Raw genomic sequence first — 16066 nt, forward strand, 5'->3', positions numbered from 1 at the left:
CTAAGTTACTATTGCTGCATACCTATCTCCCTGTCCCGGTTTCTATAAACTCACCTCCACTATGATGACAGAGTGCAAACCTATGCACCAAGATCATCTAACGAATTGGCGTTTTCCTGGTCACCAAAGCTATCCTGTTCCTGGCATGTATCCAATTCCAGGAGGGAGAAAGTGAACCAGATCCAAGGGACGTGCCAGGGTCAGGATCCCAAGGCAGGCCGGAAACCGAGGTTCCCGAACCAAAGCCAAACCCGCCAAACAACCTGACGGCGCCATTACCCGGGCGGCCTCCAAGCTTCAGGAGGCCGAGCGAGGACAAGGCGCCCCTGGCAGATCCCACACTAGCACCGCAAAACCTTTCACTGAGCAAGTTGCTCAGTGAAGGGGGGGGGGTAAGGTAAGGCTAAACTCTAGAGATGTTTTAGGAGAAGGCATGTACAGCAATGACTATAACGTAAAATGTGTAGCCCAAGTACTGGCTCAGGCAAGGCCTGCAGTCAAAATAAAAGTTGCTCCAGCCCACTTCAAGGTATCTGTGGACTGAGTTCACAGCACAGGCTAAAGAGTTGTCAGACTTATGTATGCTCCGAGGCCAGGACCGAGGAGTTGTATGTCACTTCTACACACCTAGGTTGGGAAGAGTGCGAGGAGAAAACCAACCGGTGGCTGACTGTACCTGAGAACATGATAAAACAGAATGTCCCCACGTGCGAAGCAGCATGCCTCGCATATCTAGGATCTCGTGAGTATACTCTTAGTGTCCAAGGGGACCCGGAAGAACCGGTCCGAAGAGACATTAAGCTTAACTGCCAATACCTTGAAGGAATGTTGCCACATTTGGAGGAGGAGGTGGCCATTCCGAAAGGGGTAACTCTAACGCTAGAGAAATCTTTCGAGTGTTATCAGAAAACGGCCAATATAGATGTAGGGACCGTACCAGCCCAGGACTGTAGTTACATCTGGGAAGTAAGTGGGCAATGCACCAAACTGATCGATGGGCAAGCAAGACAGATTAAGGGAGCTCAGCCAAGGCGTCCAATTCCCCCGGCCTGCCCTTATCCTTTTCAAACTCAAATTGTGGCTGATGTGTTTTGGCTCTGTGATTAAAGGTCTAAGGTCGACACTGCCCATCGATTGGAACGGGAGATGCGCTAGAGTCCATGGGGTCACTCGCGTGGTCTACTTTCGATTGCCCTCAGAGGCAGACAAAGGGGAGAACCGGGTCCGCTCTAAACGGGCCTACTCTTCCAATGTTACCATCGACGCTATCGGTCAGCCAAGGGGGGTGCCCAATGAATTCAAAGCCAGAGACGAGGTAGCGTCAGGATTTGAATCTATTTTACCATGGATAACGACTAACAAAAACACTGAGTGGATCAATTATATTTATTATAATCAGCAAAGGTTTATCAATTACACTGAGACTGCACTTGCGGCTCTGGGAGAGCAACTGTCTTCCACCTCAGCCATCACCTGGCAGAACCGACAGGTGCTGGATTGGCTCCTGGCTGAGGATGGAGGGGTTTGTGCTAAAATTGGTGATGTATGTTGTACGTTCATCCCAAATAACACTGCCCCAGCAGGAAGGTTTTCCCAGGCCATGGCTGACCTAAAGTCCCTGAGGGAAGAGGTGCAAACACATGCGGGACAGGGGACTGATTTTTGAAATTACAAATGGGAAACTGGGGTTTTGGTTTTGCAAAGATGGGAATAACTATCCTCCAGACTATCATAATCTTAGCGAGTGTCATATGCTGCTGCGTGCCAATTCTCCGGTCTCTAGTTGTTTCTAGCCTTGCATCCCCTATGGCGGTTGTACGCGCAAAGAGAAACATGCCAACCTCTCTTTTGCTTGCAGAAGGACTCCCCGGTCCAGACTTGTATCCAATACCTGAATGGGACGCGGGAGAGGACCACAACGAATAAGCTCGACTCCAGGCCATGCTATACCCGGTCTCGGAGGGAAGTCACTACGATAAGAATAACTTGTTAATTTGTTGGCTAAGAAATTTTTAAAGAGCTTTTGATTTATTTTGTTTACGTTTTTCAGTGTTGATTTATTGTGTTTAAATTTTAAGAGATTTTCTTTGGAACATACAAATTGTTGTAAAGTTTGGAAGGATTGCCCTTTCAAAGCATTGCTTGTGTGTATTAATGTGTAATTATATGTTTTGATTCATGGTTTCTCCTCCCAAAAAGGCCTGGGGGAGCTTTAATCCAGAATCTTGAACTACGAATGTTGGAAGGTTGTGAACAATGGACGGAATCCTCTGTGCTCATACACAAGGTTATTTGGACCTTGTGAGGGTAGTGGAGGGTCGGTCACTTTTTGAAACTGGTTTTAGCAAAGAAGTTTAAGATACTGGATTTTTATGTACTAGCCTCATAAAGGCATTAGGGAATATTAGACTGTGTATTGGTCTGTGGGAGACATAAGGATTACAGAAGCAGTTATACGGGTATCATTTTATTATAGCTTGAAACCACATAGCCTTGACCACAAGGGCAAGTAGCACCGAACCGAGGTACCAGCAAATGGATATCTTGTCACATTACACAAATTTGGACCACTAGGCTCAGTTAAGTACACTAGCATACTTTACGTTGTAGCTAACCAAGTTAGCATTGAATTACATAACGAATGATGTGTCTTACTATAAGTCGAGACTGTTGAAATTCCTGGTTTATTATTTTTCAGTAGTTTCTTTTAATGTTTAAACGTTTTGGGTGGTGCCCGGGGAATTTCTCTCGACTATACATCCAGTTATCTTGTTTAAAATGAGAGGGAGAAGACCCTCTCAAAGGGGGGTTATGTCGTGGGCCGATAACTGGATATAAGACACCTCAGGTTAAAACTGAGGGGAAAACACCATGATATAGGGTTGTCTTGACATTCTGTCTCTCAGTAGAAGACTGAGAGAACATCACATGTAGCACCCTGCTACAGTGTTAAATATATTGTTCTATTGTTTTTATGTAAAAGAAAAACGTGGGCTGGTTCAGTTGTCCCTGGTGTTTAATAACTTTCTTTGCGTTTGTATTGGGTGCGGTCATGTGTCAATTTTGTGACTAGCCAATCAGAGTCGGGAAGATATTGTTTTGTGGGGAGGGGGCGTAAATGAGAAGAACAAGAAAAGACAGATCGATATCAAGAGGGGAAAGAGAGACGCTGAGAGTTGGGAGCGAGTTTATTTTTTTCCTATTGGAATGCAGTTAGAAAACGGGGGATTTTGTATCGTGGTGTGGCTCTGCTGAAGTGGGGGAGTGAAATGTGGTCGAGAGTGGTTTCACTGGGTAACGCTGGGTTTTGCTGAGGTGGAGATAGCGGCGTGGCTGCAGGAGCTAGCGGCGTGGCTGCAGGAGCTAGCGGCGTGGCTGCAGGAGCTAGCGGCGTGGCTGCAGGTTGACTGTTGCTAACTTCCCGCTGCGGGTGGACGAGACTGCTAGCTAACGGCTTTCTGGGTTGCTGAGGAACAGTGAGTAAGGACATTCTCTCTACAGAGCTCCAACAAGCGCGCCAACGTTGTGGTACCACACAATAACAATAGAAAACCCCGGGTATATTTTGTTTATTTCTCTGTCCGGATACAATGGAAAAGTCTCTGTAATAAACCTGTTATAATGTGTTCAGTGGTGGTGATGTTAATGTGTTTCATGTATCAAATAACCGTATAGCTATATAATAAGCTAACCAGGCCTCTCTGCACCCTAGGCAGTCATATGCCCGAATTGTGGCTATTGTAAATAAATATTATTTGTACATTTTAGTAACCTTCACCAATTCCTCTCCCATGCTGCGGATCTATTATGACGATTAGAATTGAGTGAGAGGGCTACACACATATTTACCAAACGCTGACAAGAGATAACGAGAGCTCAGACCTTGTACGAAGAACAGAGGGCAGGGCAAACTGACATTTTGGGGGTTTAGAAGCTAATCACACCATGGCAGGCTAACTGCCATGGAGATCAGGGGCGTTCTGTGCACTATAAAAACTGTCTGTATTCAATTATTGAGTAGGCTCTCTATCTTGTGTTCGGAGAGACCTAGTGTATGTTGCCTTTCTGACTTGATCAATAAACGTGAGTTTGCATCTGAAAACTTGGACTGACTCCCTGTGTCCGGCCTTTCGCACCTGTTCGGCTAGAAAGCCAGCCACCACACTTTCAATTAAGCCATTCACCCCGGCTACAAATTCTAGTACTTTAACTTTTGGATGGGGAATTCCTTCTGTAGCTCTCCGTACATCATCGGCTGTCCATGGTCTAAAAACATACATAGTTGCATCGCTGTCATCCCCAGGATTTGGATTTGGGACTTGGATCATAGGGAAGGTGTCTAAATTCTCCCCAGCTTCTTTTTCTAATGGCAACATTTTTGGCGGTACCCCATACTTGTTTTGGACCACTTCTAGTAGTAATGGTACCTGTCACGAGACGTAGTGGCGAGGCTTGCATTAACATACGACCGAAAGGACTAGTATGTTGCAAGTCTGGGTATAACTCGTTGGGTGCTGGGGCAGTCGGGACGTTATCAACCCCATGGTTATAAGCTGGGGGTTGAAGTAGGGGCTGCTGCGGAGGCATGTCAAGTTCTGCTCCGAGATCCCTATCTCGTCTAGATGTTACTGCATTTATATCCTCAGAATCCTCTAAAGCGAATGTATTTCTTACTTTCTTTGGCTTTCTGTTATGTGCTTCCTGTAACCATTTTCTCGCCTGTTCTAAGCCATGTTTTTTTAATCAATTTTCTGATTTCCTCTTCCTTTCGCTCGGATATCTCTAACTAATGCGGAACAGCTATCCACACTCAGTTTACCATTAAATCCGAATTTGGTTCTCCATACTTTCAAATATTTCACATTTTCCTGTCCTCTTAATTGCATAAATTCAGCATCTTCAGTGCTCTCAACATACTTACAACGTGTACAACAATTACCCATGGTTAAATTCACAATAAGACCGCGGTTTACACAATTATACACTTAGTCCTCATAGACTATTTACTACTATTTTCCCTTTTACATAAAAATTGGAATCCAAAGTAGTCTACATATGCACCTAATATCAATCGTCAGAAAATGACAGATTAAACATGTATCAGCATTCTGGTTGGACAAGCCTTCAACACGTCCATTTGAATAGGTACATTTTAATACCACCAAACCCAACACATTTCAACAAATCATCTCAGCAGCAATAAACACACATATGTAGCACCTTTGCCCTTAACAACAATCGCGAAACATCTTTTATCTTTTTACGTGCGCACAGAGGTTTATTACGGTAGTCTTCCTCAAATCGACTCTGAACTGTGCTATGTACTTCCCTAGGTCTTTAAGCTCCTCATCAGTTTTTAACACATTTCGCTTCACCAATATTTCACAGGTCTTAGTTAAAGAATGCACCCACTCTTCACTTCACTGATATACACATAGGATTTTAGCAAAGGCATTTAGTTCACTGATATGTCACAAATCACCAGGTCTCTGTACATACGACACGGCCTATTTACTTCACCGGGTATTTCTGCTACGGCATCAGTTTTGATACGTCATCGATCACTAGGTCTTAGTAAAATAGGATACCATATACTCGCTTCACTGGGTCTTTCACCGAGTCTTAGCTAATATAGGACCTCAGTGCGTCTTTAACGACTCCACTGTGGGGTTTTTCTCAATTTAAAACATATTAATAAAAATAAAAACACGAATCTTGTTCTTACCTTGAAATCCAACGAGATTGTGCTTCAGGCTATTCTTTTAATCTCGTCACTCTTTCCAACTTCCAGTGGGACCGGCCTTTTGTGAAACAGCAATTAGCTGCAAGGTCTTTATATCAGGAATTTAATAAACCCCTGCCGTGCACGGATTCGGTCCCGACCCTGGACGGCGGAAAAAGCTGTTGAGATCCGGCTCGAAGGACCAATATGTTAGGATAATTTCTTTATCAAGTTATGTACAGAGTCGTTGGATTCAAAGAAAGTACAATAGTTTAATGCTTGCCAGCAAGGAGACAAAGGCTGATCGCAATACAAAGTTTGTCTAGCTCCCCAGTCTTCAGGTAAGACCATTTATTGGTGAGAAGTCCCCTCCTCAGCAAATCAGCTGTCAATATGATCAATCCCAGAGACAGAGTGCACGTGCACATGGAAACTTACAGAGTTCTCTGACCCTAGGCTTGACCATATGATTCACTCAACACAGATAAGGTTTAAACACATTTATTGCACCTCTAGTATGATAATGGTCAGCCTAGGTCAGTTTGTTTACGTAAGCCTAGTGTCATCTATAGGTCATGTGGGGAAAGGGTTCTCTGCTGACAAAGGAATGCTAGCACCAGTATTTTAAGAATATAACCTTACATTGTAAATTTCTCCGACACATGGGGAAGCGCTCCCTGCCTTCACTGCAGCATGCATGACATGAGGCAGGGAGCAACAAGTTAAATCCCCAAAACACTGACACTCCGCCAGTCTATACTATGTGTAGAGCGGAGCGTCGCGCCTCTTGAGCCTCAGGAGGACCACATGAAATCCCACTGTTACTAGCAACAAAACTATGTGTGAGACAAATCAGCGGTGAATCCGCTGTTCCCAGGGCATCTGGACGGACGTCCCCATGTAGACACTGGATTATGATGGCGACGTAGCGCATCAGAGGATGTCTGCGGATCACCACGGCTGCATGGAGATCCGAAGAGACATACTACCATTGCAATGTATGAAGCCACCCAACCACAGGAGCTTGAGCGACCTGCTCAGCTTGAGCGACCTGCTCAGCCCGAGCGCCTTGCTCGGCTTCTTCTCGAGCTCCTGCTCGGCTTCTTCTCGAGCTCCTGCTCGGCTTCTTCTCGAGCTCCTGCTCGGCTTCTTCTCGAGCTCCTGCTCGGCTTCTTCTCGAGCTCCTGCTCGGCTTCTTCTCGAGCTCCTGCTCGGCTGCTTCTCGAGCTCCTGCTCGGCTTCTGCTCGGGCGCCTGCTCGGCTTCTGCTCGGGCGCCTGCTCGAGCGCCGGCTCGAGCGCTTGCTCGGTTTCCTGAGCGCCTGCTCAGCTTCCTGAGCGCCTGCTCAGCTTCCTGAGCACCTGCTCAGCTTGGAGGCCTGCTCAGCTTGAGCGCCTTCTCGAGCGCCTGCTCGGTTTCCTGAGCGCCTGCTCAGCTTGGAGGCCTGCTCAGCTTGGAGGCCTGATCAGCTTGGAGGCCTGCTCAGCTTGAGCGCCTTCTCGAGCGCCTGCTCGGTTTCCTGAGCGCCTGCTCGGCTTCCTGAGCGCCTGCTCGGCTTCCTGAGCGCCTGCTCGGCTTGGAGGCCTGCTCAGCTTGAGCGCCTGCTCAGCTTGAGCGCCTTCTCAAGCGCATGCTCGGTTTCCTGAGCGCCTGCTCAGCTTGGAGGCCTGCTCAGCTTGAGCTCCTTCTCGAGCGCCTGCTCAGCTTCCTGAGCGCCTGCTCGGTTTCCCGAGCGCCTGCTCAGCTTCCCGAGCACCTGCTCAGCTTGGAGGCCTGCTCGGCTTCTCCTAGAGCACCTGCTCAGCTGCTCGGCCTAGAGTAGATAGTCGCAGAGCGTTATCCAATGCAAGCCTCTATTGTGTACCGGCTGCAAGCATCGCCCGACACAGTCCTGGTCTCTGTTCTCAAGCGCTCATGAGTTCTGCGCTTCCACGACGTCCAGCGCGGACGTGGACACCAGAAGCAGCCGCCCTGATCCGGAAGGAATATGCCGTATACGGCTCCGGGGACAGGCCATAGCACTCGCACAGAAATTAGTGGAGTTGAGTGAGCCACGATCTGGTCGTGGCCTTGCCGGCTGCGTCACTGGTAAACAGGGGCTCATCAGGTGTCGCCCGGGGCAGTACAGCAGGTACCGGCGCATGAAGGAGAGGGGACAAAAGGTAGTTAGTGTGGAACATCACAGTGGGGGTACCTTTACACCGCAGAACCCGAGAAACACTGTATCGAGCAGGGTGTCGACTTAGCACGAAGCACCCCTGTCTCAGTGGTAGTTTGTGCAGTAAAGGTGGAGTGTTAGGAAGACGTTTGTCTGCTTTCAGCCCGCTGCTTCCGTGCACCGCTCATTACAAGACGGAGAGACGGGTTCCCCAGAAGGCTGCATGATGAAGGATCCGCACACCGAACGTACAACTGGACACCTGCCACCAATGCTTTGATGGACACGGTTGCAGCTTGCGGGACTCGAAATGGTGCACCCTGCAAAGGGCACAGCACAGACATGTTTACAGGCAGAGGGCTCGCAGAGAACGCATCAAGGTAGCCAGAACAACTTGGAGCTCAATGCTCTTAAGACAGTGGAGATGGTTGAGGACTTCAGGAAGAATACAGCCCCACTGTCGTGGAAGTTTTTGAGAGAATCAATCGTTTAAACTGAAGTCGGGTGAAGTACAGAGTTAATGTTTATTTGACGTAGATTTGAACATAACGTTATCAACATATCATCGACACACAAACATAAGACAATAACACAAAGACAATTCTATACAGCTCCATCTAGCATTCTAGAATGGAACCGGGAGAATCCAGCCCACCAGCACTACCCAGCTGATGGCCCTGAACCCCCCAGAACATTCTTCAACAGACCATTTTATAGATACGACAGTTCTAAAAAGTCATTGGTCCATCCTACAGACATGCAGCTATACCAAATCTCTTCTGTCATTGGTTAAATCCTTAGAACGATACAGTTGAATCCACATTGTCTTCAGACCAACTGTCTCATCCCCCCAGGTGACAAGAACTCTCTCAGGTCACCCAGACTTCCCGTCTCTTAGACTTCACGTCTCCTAGTTAGGTGTCATAAAACTGCAAATGGCATCTCTACCAAATGGAGTTGAATCAACATTCATTGTATCAAGCTTCTTAACCAACTGTAAACTTCTCCTAAAACACATTCATTGTACACAGGCCCAAAATTTATTTCACACCCACTCACCCCCATCACCCTGTGCGACTCCCCAGTCAACACTGTGGAGTCCTTCCGCTTCCTGGGCACCATCCTCTCCCAGGACCTCAAGTGGGAACTGAACATTAGCTCCCTCACCAAAAAAGCACAACAGAGGATGTACTTCCTACGGCAGCTGAAGAAATTCAACCTGCCAAATACAATGATGGTGCACTTCTACACAGCCATCATTGAGTCCATCCTCACCTCTTCCATCACCGTCTGGTACGCTGCTGCCACTGCCAAGGACAAGAGCAGACTGCAGCGTATCATCCGCACTGCTGAGAAGGTGATCGGCTGCAATCTGCCTACCCTCGAGGACCTGCACACCTCGAGGACCCTGAGGCGTGCGAGGAAGATTGTGACCGACCCCTCCCACCCTGGTCACTCCCTGTTCCAGCTACTCCCCTCTGGCAGAAGGCTGCGGTCCATCAGGACCAAAACCTCACGCCATAAGAACAGTTTCTTTCCATCTGCTACTGGCCTCTTCAACAAGGCCAAGGACTCCCATTGACATTCATTCACTTATTTAACTATTATAAGTCTATCTAATGGCAATTTCAGTATGCATAAGCCACTTTATCTCAGTATCCGATTGCACTATGTTGAACATTCGCTGCTCATTATTCTTATTTTTATATATATTTTATATTTAAATTGTTGTATTCTTAGATTGTTTAGTTCTTAGAAATATTTAAACTTTTGTACTTTTACTTAATTTAAGATCTGTATATGTTTAGTGTTTTGCACCTCCCTGCCACAGTAAATTCCGTGTTTGTATAACATACATGGCGAATAAACCGAATTCTGATTCTGGTATGTATATGAATATCGAAGCTAGGCAGGGGTTGACGGTATTCACTTGCCCTTTGACGAGGGCACAGATCGGGGAAGCGTCCCTGCAGGCTACCTGCAGCATGCAGATACCTATTGCAATCAGTATAGCTGGCTTCATGCGGACCGTCTCACAAGCTTCTCGGTTCATCATTATCGTTACTCATTTTCTGACACATTGATTACATCAGACACACGTTCAGCATTGTCAGTACACATTGGTATATCTACAGGTGTAACCGGGCCAGGGTATTCTTCTCTGCCTTGAGAAAACGAAGCTCAATGCTCCAATTGAACATGTTCCTCTTATGATGTCGCAAGACAACATGTGTGCAAATGACCGTAGACCAGATAGGATACAATATTAGGGGACCGCTACGGCCTGTATAAAGCATCCAAAACAGCATATCATGGGACCTTATATGCGTCTCTAATAAGTAAGAGACATAACTAGTAGTATATGGAATTGCAGCAGGATTAGCATTGTGTATTCATTCCTTTAGAGGACGCATCCTAGTAAACTATTACTGCTATTAACCGACAACGTTTGCCGTCTCCATTGTTAGGCTACTTAAAATGTCACTAGGACGACGTACTCCATTGCTTCCGCTGTATTCATAATACCGCTGCTCGGAATTGAAAGGACGTCATCAAACGCGAGCGAGTAGATTGGATCTGCTCCACGATTTAACCAATTTAAACGGCGCGAATACAGCAAGCACTTCTGTTCGGCTCGGTCAAGCAGTGACAAACAGGGCAGCTTAGTAACAGTAACCCTACTAATGGCTAGCAGCTACCTAGCAAACTCTGGCTGCTTCTTCGAATGCGGGCTTGTGCAGCAAAGCATTAATGCTCCTATTATTGTAGACTGAGAAGCGTGCACATTGCATTGTCCGTGCACGATTTGTCCAACCCTACACCCCACACTCGATCAGACGCCTATCCAACAGGTCAGTGCACCAAGAAAACCTGGACATGATTCACGATGGTACCTGCAAATGTCGCTCCTCGGATATGTCAGATATGCCGCGAGTGCTCTTCGTCGGCTCCTGAACGCGAGCCCCCTTTTGGACAGCACAAAAGCAGCACGGGAAACGGAGCCACCCTTCGCCGGAGCCTTCCCCGGGCAGCAAGCAGGGGAGTGGATGGAACGGCCTCGCCGCACTCGAGGAACAAACAGCTCCTAGTGGCCGAACCCCATGTTGTACAACGGACAGTCCTTTGTTGGCCGACAAGGCCAAACGGGTACTGCGCCTGACTCGGCGCCCCGAATTCCACCGACCCCATCGGTGCAGGGCTCCTCGGATGGAGAATCATCGGGAAGCAGCTCGAAACCTTCGTTCAGATCCCCAAAACACGCACACGCCGTCCGGGACTGAAGAGACGGACAGGGAAACGCGAACGACAGACAGGCCAACACAACACAGAGAACGGGGAGCGACCAGCAATGGCAGCAGCGCAGAACACAAGGGTAATCGAGGACGCGTGTGCGTGCATGTGTGCGACTTTATAGCGCCGCCTATCAAGCTAAGCCTATGGGCTGAGAACACGGCGATGGGTGATATGGCGTGCGCTGCCCGAGTTCCATGCCTGAACTAGCTCCGCCCATTTGGCGCGCAGATACCCACCCATCCCGGCTCTAGCTTAATTTTAAGATTTGTGTCTCCTTCACATACCCAAAATATATCTCCCAATGGAACTGTTCCTTCTGCATAACTTGGAATGCGATATTGTTCAGCGTTCGTGGACTCTATTTTATAGATTATGTATTCTCCGTCTAATACAAGCTGTTCGCACTTTATTGTAGTCTTGTCTGTTGTTGCGCACCATCGTCCAAAAGCTTCCTCCTTGCAACTCACTAATCCCTTGGAGTCAGTTGAGGCGTAGCGTCTCATCACATCCTCTATTTCCGTTCCCCTTACTATACAAAATGGAAAGATAAGAGTTTGCGGGATTTTGACCATGGGTGGTGCCATATAACCGACTAACATTTGGGTTTAATCTATTTTGTATCATCTATTTTGCACGGGCAGAACGTCTCATCCTTACTCATACTTTGGTATTTACTATTCACCATGTACATGGTACAGTAAGCAAAGCACTCGTCTAGGTCCGTACAGGACCCTAATGTGCTTCCTGGAATGGGCCTGATCTGTGGAAGCCTTTTTGCATTGTAACATACTACACAGGTTTCCTGACTTACTTGCTGAGCTGAGTACTTCAGCCAGTCATAGAACATGTTGGATTTTAGTTGTGCCGTTCTTAACATATAGCCACTATCCCGGCTGCGTTTTACTCGACGGATCACAGAGTATATTTTGAGCAGGCTCATGGCTTTTTGGTTATCCATTACTCGTTTTGCGTTTACATCAATACATTGAGTTTTCAAGCAGTTTACAATTACTCTTGTTGTTCCATTTTTCTTGCACTTTGTATTCTGGGAATAGCTGTAGATTATTTGTTTACCGGGGCCGGAAGTTATTATCACGTTTCGGTTTGGTGGTATGCGTTATGTTAAATTGATGTCTTCTGCTAATGGTATATACCCTAGATTTGCCGCTAGCACCCCTACAGCTAATGCACACTTGGCCATCTGCACATCTTCCTTTGGTGTTTTTGACTCATTGGTGGATAAAACATTTTGTAGGGTTGGGTCATGTTGGGGATATTTGGTGGGTAAGATATGTTGTGGAGTCAGGTTTTCTTGGGGATGTGTGATGGGTGAAACATGTTGTTGAGTTAGATTTTGTTGGGGATATATGGGGGGTGCCAGGTGTCGTATTGTCCACATCACGCTGCCTGTCAACACTATGGCTATCCATATTAGCATTACTCCTAGCCCTGGTCGTATCTTAGTTGCACAATCTGGGGGGTCCCTCTCCTGTCTCGTGGTGGCCCTAACACTTGGTGCTCTCTCAGCTGTCTGCTGTAACTGGCTTTGGTGATTTCTTAATAGCTGGGCAGCTGCTGTTAGTGTTTCGGTTGTTTGCGAGTCTCTGCTGGACCAGTCTGTGAGATCGTCTGGGTCCCTGCGGGGAGGAGTGTCCGTCCCCATCCTGGAGTCCCTGCGGGGCGGTGACACCGGACCCTTCTTTTTCCGGTCGAGCTGCTCCTCTCCCATGTGCCTCATTTTGTTCTGGATCTTCGGCTCTACAGCAGTGATTGAAATGGTACCAAAACTTCTTACCGTCAACTTTTAGGGCTGTTTGAGTTGTTAGACGGACTTTGAAGGGACCTTCCCGTCTGGGCTCGTTCCACTTTCTTTTGAATACCTTTATGTAAACCCAATCTCCAGGCACAACCGTCTGTAGGTTCTCTGGAATCTCTGCTTCCCTCTCCTCCGTGGCACCTTTTACCTGTGAGAACACTGGTGTACTTGTGTTAAGTGTAGTAGTTAGCTTTGCAGCTCCCTTTCCAATTTTTCAAGGGGAGGACCTTCAACGGGTCCTCGTAAATACGGAACTGGAAGTGGCCTTCCAGTTGCCATTTCATGCGGTGTTAGAAATGTTAGTCGGTTAGTAATCGAGCGCATTGCCATTAGTGCCAGCGGTAAAGCCTGTACCCAGTTTAACTTATCATCAGCCATGATTTTTTCTAACTTGGCTTTCAAGATACCGTTGGCTCTCCCGACTGTCCCCTGTGACTGAGGATGATAAACACAGCCAAACCTTTGTCTAATACCTAACATTTTCAATATTAAATATGGCGACCACCACACGCTTTGAAGGCGTCTTACAATCTCCCCCCTGGCGCAATGGTCAGTACCATGCGCATTCCTAATAGCAAAGCGTAACAACGTACTAGGCAAGACGAAATGTCCATGACTACTCCTCCATAGACCTTTGTTGGGTCCATCTTGAGTGTTCTGCATGGCCCCCCGTTTCAACCACATATCTTTTTCCTGAGGACTAACCCGGTCTTGTGCTAACACGAGAGAAGATAAGGTGGTGAGTGGGGCAGGGTCATCAGTCACTTGAAGGGGTCCCATTACTGCCCCTGTGCCCGTTGCTGCTTGCCTGGCTGTCTCATCGGCCATGTTGTTTCCTTTAGCAATGAGAGTGTCAGTGTTTTGGTGGGCCGGGCATTTAATAATGGCCAAGGCTGTTGGAGCATGCATGGCGTCTAACGGTTGTGAAATAGACTGTCCATGGCTGATTGCTGTACCATCAGCTCTGCGGAAGCCTCTCTGCTTCCATATGTTTCCATACACATGACACACGCCGTATGCATATGCAGAGTCAGTATAAACATTAAGACTCTTACCCTTTGCCAACAGGCATGCTGCTGTAAGAGCTTTGATCTCAGCCAGTTGGGCTGAACATGGTTGATCAACCTTCACAGATTGGATGGTTTCAAATGTGGCGTCATCTTTGAGCTGCACTACGCCATAGCCCGCATGGTTGCCCACAGCATCTCTAAAGCAAGATCCATCCACAAACAATGTGAGGTCTGCTGCGATTGGTTCGTTGTGCAGGTCTTGGCGTGCACGCATAAAGACGTCAGTGTCGTGCACACAATCGTGTGGTGTCCCATCTACTGGCAACACCATCTTAGTTGCTGGGTTTACTATGTCACACCTTTGTATGGTGAGTTCAGGGGCAGACAGTATCACCTCGTAGCCAGTTCTCCTGGCCTGTGTCAACACAAATCGTGGGCTTGTAAGTAAGGCATGCAGTTGATGGGACGTGTACAGAGTTATTGGGTGTCCCATTGTCAGTGATGAAGCCTTCTTGAACGCAAAAACAGCGGCTGCCAATCCCTGATAGCAGGGTGGCAGTCCTGCCTCTACATTGTCAAGTTTTGTACTGTAATAGGCCAATGGTTGTTTCCCTATGGGCGTGTCCTGTAACAGTACTGCAGTAGCATATCCAGATCGTTCTGCAACATATAGATGAAATGGTTTGGAGTAATCGGGATTGCCAAGGGCGGGGGCTGATTGCATGTCACTTTTGAGAGCTAAAAAAGCTCCCTCCGCCTCTTCGGTCCACTGCAATGTAGTAGCATTACTAGTCTGCCCTACAGCCCTAATAAGGGCTTGCAAAGGTGCTGATTTGTGGGCATAATCACAAATCCATGGCCTGCTGTATCCCGCCATTCCCAACAAGGTAAGCATTTGCCCTACCGTCTGAGGTTTCGGTGCCTTGACTATGACTTCTATCTGTGACAAGGCTATCTGTCTCTTGTCCCCATTAAGCCTCCTGCCCAGATAATCTACAGTCGTCTGACAAAACTGTAACTTGTCTTTACTGACTTTATGACCTCCCTCTGCCAGCTGTGTTAACACCGTGACAGAGTCTCTCTCGCACTGCTCCTTCGAGCTGCTGCAAATTAAAATGTCATCTGCATACTGTAAAACGGTACTGGCAACATACAAATTTTGCAGGTCCTGGGTCAATACCCGATTAAACACCGCAGGGCTGTCCAGGAATCCCTGGGGTAAACGAGTGTATGTCATTTGCTTACCTTCATAGGTGAAAGCAAACAGATATTGTGAGTCCTGGTGTAAAGGCACTGAGAAAAATGCTGAACAGAGATCTATAACTGTATACCATTTTGTGCCTGGTGGGATATTTGTGAGTAATGTATGTGGATCGGGCACGATCGCCTTTGGAACGTTTACAATGGAGTTAATTGCTCGCAGATCATGTACCAATCGATAATGATTAGAATGTGGCTTCTTTATTGGAAAGATGGGTGTATTGCAGGGGCTTTTAGTTTCTATCAAAACTCCTGCGTTTACTAAACCCGTAATGGTGGGTCTAATCCCGTCTATGGCGTGTTGTCGGAGTGGATATTGTCTCTGGTACTTAATTTGTTGTGTTCTGTTGACCAAGGACCTGGAAAACTCAAATTGATCGTCCGTTTCCCTGATTTTTAAAATCTCTACCAAATAGCTCATTAGTTGTCCCAGTTGGTTTACTGAAGCCAGGCCTGGGGTCTTACACCAGCCTTTCTTGCCTATTATTTATTGAAGGTCTGGTTGTTTCAAGCCCACCTTCCTACCTTCACTTAACCAACTGGGAACAATGGTAATATTCAGCGATGGATGTGTGGCTGGCCTGTCCCGTACTGCTATTTGTCTGGCCTACTGGCACTTTGATTGGATAGTGGCTACTCGCTACTGCAGTCTGCTCCAAAACTCTGGGCCAGACTGTAGAGTCTACCCAATTATATAATGCTTGTTGCCAGGATGCGCCAGGGAAAAACTTGGGGTTGAATTTAGTAATTTTGGTGATCTGCCAAATTTTGAGTTTATCAGCTAAAAAGTCTCAGCTTTTCTGAATA

Source organism: Osmerus mordax, chromosome 10, assembly GCF_038355195.1.
Source record: "Osmerus mordax isolate fOsmMor3 chromosome 10, fOsmMor3.pri, whole genome shotgun sequence".
In the NCBI taxonomy this organism is placed as follows: domain Eukaryota; kingdom Metazoa; phylum Chordata; class Actinopteri; order Osmeriformes; family Osmeridae; genus Osmerus; species Osmerus mordax.